Consider the following 5,905-nt stretch of genomic DNA (forward strand, 5'->3'; position numbering starts at 1 on the left):
GTTAACACATAGATTTTGAGAAAAATTCAAAAATACTTAAATACTGTCTTAATGCATAATTTCATCCTTCACTAACATATGATGAAGGTCAAAGAGGTTTGGAACCTTTGTTGTCTCCGTTTCTCTAGCGAATAGCGATTTTATAGGGGTTAGTCCACCAATTTAGGAAATATTATGAAGTTTTACTAAATTAATTGACCAAAAAATTAAAACAATGCCCATGTACTATAAAAGAGAGTTTAATATACATTAATAAAAATTTAGAATGTGTTTAGAAATTTTTAAACAACACTAAATATCATAGGCTCCGGTATATAGAACATTTACCGAAAAACTCAATATTTTCATAGGGGTTAACACATAGATTTGAGAAAAATTCAAAAATATGAAAATACTGTTTTAATGCATAGTTGCATAACTCACGAATATTTGATGAAGGTCAAAGAGGTTTGGAACTTTTGTTGTCTCCGTTTCTAGAAAATAACGATTTTATAGTGGTTGTCAACCAATTTATGGAGTATTATGAAGTTTTAATAAATTAATTGACAAAAAAAATTAAAACGACTCCCATGTACCTTGAAAGAGAGTTTAATATGCATTAATAAAATGTAGAATGTTTTTATAAATTTTAAAACAACACTAATGATCATAGACTTCAGTATATAGAGCATTTACAGAATAACTCAATATTTTCGTAGAGGGTTAAAAAATACTCCAGTATATAGATCATAGATTTTGTGAAAAATTAAAAAAAATATGAAAATACTGTTTTAATGCATAGTTGTATCCTTCACTAACATATGATGAAGGTCAAAGAGGTTTGGAACCTTTTTGTCTCCGTTTTTCTAGAGAATAGCGATTTTATAGTGGTGTCGACCAATTGAGGGAGTATTATGAAGTTTTACTAAATTAGTTGACAAAACGATGCCCATGTACCATGGAAGAGAGTTTAATATATATTAATACAAATTTAGAATGTGTTTAGAAATTTTATAACAACACTAAAGATCATAGGCTTCAGTATATAGAACATTTATCGAAAAACTCAATATTTTCTTAGGGGTTAACACATAGATTTTGAGAAAAATTCAAAAATATGAAAATATTGTTTTAATGCATAGTTGCATTCTTCACTAACATATTATGAAGATAAAAGAGGTTTGGAACCTTTGTTATCTTTGTTTCTCTAGAGAATAGCGATTTTATAACGGTTAGTCCACCAATTTCGGAAATATTATGAAGTTTTACTAAATTATTTGACAAAAAAAAAACGATGCCCATGTACTATGGAAGAGAGTTTAATATACATTTATACAAATTTAAAATGTGTTTAGAAATTTTAAAACAATACTAAAGATCATAGGCTTCAGTATACAGAGCATTTACCGAAAAATTCAATATTTTCGAAGGGACACATAGATTTTGAGAACAAAATCAAAAATATGAAACTACTGTTTTAATGCATAGTTGCATCCTTCACTAACATATGATATAGGTCAAAGAGGTTTGAAAATTTTATTGTCTCTATTTCTCTAGAAAATAGCGATTTTATAGGGGTTAGTCCATCAATTTATGGAGTATTATGAAGTTTTATTAAATTAGTTGATAAAAAATTTAAACGATGCTTATGTACCATGAAAGAGAATTTAATATACATTAATACAAATGTATAATGTGTTTAAAATTTTTAAAGCAACACTAAAGATTATAGGCTTCAATATATAGAGCATTTACCGAAAAATTCAATATTGTTTTAGAGGTTAACACATAGATTTTGAGAAAAGTTAAAAAAATATGAAAATATTGTTTTAATGCATAGTTGCATCCTGCAATAACATATGATAAAGTTCAAAAAGGTTTGGAAAGTTTGTTGTCTCCGTTTTTCTAAAGAATAGTGATTTTATATGGGTTAAAAAATCACTAATATATGATGACGGTCAAAGAGGTTAACACATAGATTTTGAGAAAAATTTAAAAAATATGAAAATACTATTTTAATGCATTGTTCATCCTTCACTCATATATGATGACGGTCAAAGAGGTTTGGAACCTTTGTTGTCTCCGTTTTTCTAAAGAATAGTGATTTTATATGGGTTAAGTCCACCAATTTAGGGAATATTATGAAGTTTTACTAAATTAATTGACAAAAAAATTAAGACAATGCCCATGTACCTTGAAAGAGAGTTTAATATACATTAATAAAAATATAGAATGTGTTTAGAAATTTTAAAACAATACCAAAGATCATAGGCTTCAGTATATAGAACATTTACCGAAAACTAAATATTTTCGTAGGGAAATAACACATATATTTTGAGAATTTTTTTTAAAAATATGAAAATACTGTTTTAATGCATAGTTGCATCCTTCACTAACATATGATGAATGTCAAAGAGGTTTGGAAATTTTGTTGTCTCTGTTTCTCTAGAAAATAGCGATTTTATAGGGGCTATCCACCAATTTAGGGAGTATTATGAAGTTTTACTAAATTAGTTGATAAAAATTAAAACGATGCTCATGTACCGTGAAAGAGAGTTTAATATACTTTAATACAAATGTATATTGTGTTTAGAAATTTTAAAACAACACTAAAGATCATTGGCTTAAGTATATAGAGCATTTACCGAAAAGCTCAATATTTTTGTAGAGGTTCACACATTGATTTTGAGAAAAATTCAAAAATATTAAAAGACTGTCTTAATGCATAATTGCATCCTTCACTAACATATGATGAAGGTCAAAGAGGTTTGGAACTTTTTTTTGTCTCCGTTTCTCTCGAGAATAGCGATTTTATAGTGGTTAGTCCACCTACTTAGGGAGTATTACGAAGTTTTACTAAATTAGTTGACAAAAAATTAAAACGATGCCCATGTACCATGAAAGTGAGTTTAATATACATTAATACAAATGTAAAATGTGTTTAGAAATTTTTAAACAACACTAAAATCATAGGCTTAAGTATATAGAGCATTTATCGAAAAACTCAATATTTTCGTAGGGGTTACACATAGATTTTGAAAAAAATTCAAAAATATTAAAAGACTGTTTTAATGCATAATATATGATGAAGGTCAAAAAGGTGTGAAACTTTTTTTGTATCCATTTTTCTATAGAATGGCGATTTTATAGTGGTTAGTCCACCAAATTTGGGAGTATTATAAAGTTTTTACTAAATTAATTGACAAAAAATTAAAATGATCCCCATGTACCATGAAAGAGAGTTTAATATACATTAGTACAAATGTATAATGTGTTTGAAAATTTTAAAACAACACTAAATATCGTAGGCTTAAGTATATAGAACATTTACTGAAAAACTCAATATTTTCGTAGGGGTTAACACATAGATTTTGAGAAAAATTCAAAATATTAAAATACTGTCTTAATGCATGATTGCATCCTTCACTAACATATGATGAATGTCAAAGAGGTTTGGAACTTTTGTTGTCTCCGTTTCTCTAGAGAATAGCGATTATATAGTGGTTAGTCCACCAATTTATGGAGTATTATGAAGTTTTACTAAATTAATTGACAAAAAAATTAAAACGATGCCCAAGTAACAGGAAAGAGAGTTTAATATACATTGATACAAATTTAGAATGTGTTTAGAAATATTGAAACAACACTAAAGATCATAGGCTTCAGTATATATAGCATTTACCGAAAAAATCAATATATTCGTATGGGTTAACCCATAGATTTTGAAAAAAAATTCAAAAATATGAAAATACAGTTTTCATGCATAGTTGCATCCTTCACTAACATATGATGAAGGTCAAAGAGGTTTGGAACTTTTTTTGTCTCCGTTTCTCTCGAAAATAACGATTTTGTAGTTGTTAGTCCACCAATTTAGGGAGTATTATGAAGTTTTACTAAATTAGTTGACAAAAAATTAAAACGATGCCCATGTACAATGGAAGAGAATTTAATATACATTAATACAAATGTAAAATGTGTTTGGAAATTTTAAAACAACACTAGAGATCATAGGCTTCAGCATACAGAGCATTTACAGAAAAATTCAATATTTTCTTAGGGGTTAACTCATAGATTTTGAGAAAAAATCAAAAATATGAAAATACTGTTTTAATGCATAGTTGCACCTTTCACTAACATATGATGAAGGTCAAAGAGGTTTGGAACTTTTGTTGTCTCCTTTCTCTAGAAAATAGCGATTTTATAGTGGTTAGTCCACCAATTTAGGGAGTATTATGAAGTTTTACTAAATTAGTTGATAAAAAATTAAAACGATGCACATGTACGATGCTCGATGTTCATGTACCATGAAAGGGAGTTTAATATACATTAATATAAATGTAGAATGTGTTTAGAAATTTTAAAACAACACTAAAGATCATAGGCTTTAGTATATAAAACATTTACCGAAAAACTCAATATTTTCGTAAGGGTTAACACATAGATTTTGCAAAAAAATTCAAAAATATTAAAATACTGTCTTAATGCATAATTGCATCCTTCACTAACATATGATGAAGGTCAAAGAGGTTTGGAACTTTTTTTGTCTTCGTTTCTCTCGAGAATAGCGATTTTATTGTGGTTAGTCCACCAATTTAGGGAGTATTATGAAGTTTTACTAAATTAGTTGACAAAAAATTAAAACGATGTCCGTGTACCATTGTTTCCATTTCTCAAGAAAATAATGATTTTGTAGTGGTTAGTCAACCAATTTAGGGAGTATTATGAAGTTTTACTAAATTAATTGACAAAAAATTAAAATGATGCACATATACAATGAAAGAGAGTTTAATATACACTATTACAAATGTAGAATGTGTTTAGAAATGTTAAAAGAACACTAAAGATCATTGGCTTCAATATATAGAGTATATAGACCAATTTAGGGAGTATTATGAAGTTTTACAATATTAATTGATAAAAAAAACTTAAAACGACGCCCATGTACCTTGAAAGAGAGTTTAATATACATTAATAAAAACGTAGAACGTTTTTATAAATTTTAAAACAACACTTAAGATCATAGACTTCAGTATATAGAGAATTTACAGAAAAACTCAATATTTTCGTTGGGGGTTTTAACACAAAATCTTAAAAAATTTGAAAATATTGTTTTAATGCATAGTTGCATCCTTTACTAACTTATGATGAAGGTCAAAGAGGTTTGGAACTTTTGTTTTCTCCATTTCTCTAGAATATAGCGATTTTATAGTGGTTAGTCCACCAATTTAGGGAGTATTATGAAGTTTTACTAAATTAGTTGATAAAAAATTAAAACGATGCTCATGTACCATGAAAGAGAATTTAATGTACATTAATACAAATTTAGAATGTGTTTAGAAATTTTAAAACAACACTAAAGATCATAGATATCAGTATATAAAACATTTACAGAAAAACTCAATATTTTCGTAAGGGGGGTTAACACATAGATTTTGCGAAAAATTCAAAAATATTAAAATACTGTCTTAATACATAATTGCATCCTTCACTAACATATGACGAATGTTAAAGAGGTTTGGAACTTTTGTTGTTTCCGTTTCTCTAGAGAATAGCGATTTTATAGTGGTTAGTCCACCAATTTAGGGAGTATTTTGAAGTTTTACTAAATTAATTGACAAAAAATTAAAATGATGCTCATGTACCATGAAAGAGAGTTTAATATACATTAATACAAATGGAGAATGTGTTTATAAATTTTAAAACAACAATAAAGATCATAGGGTTCTGTATATAGAGCATTTACCGAAAAATTAAATATTTTCGTAGGGGTTGTTAACACTTGGATTTTGAGAAAAGTCAAAATTTGAAAATACTGTTTTAATGCATAGTTGCATCCTTCACTAACATATGATGAAGGTCAAAGAGGTTTTGAAATTTTGTTGTCTCCGTTTCTCTAGAAAATAGCGATTTTATATTGGCTAGTCCA

This window comes from Brassica napus, chromosome C5 (genome assembly GCF_020379485.1).
Source record: "Brassica napus cultivar Da-Ae chromosome C5, Da-Ae, whole genome shotgun sequence".
NCBI lineage: Eukaryota > Viridiplantae > Streptophyta > Magnoliopsida > Brassicales > Brassicaceae > Brassica > Brassica napus.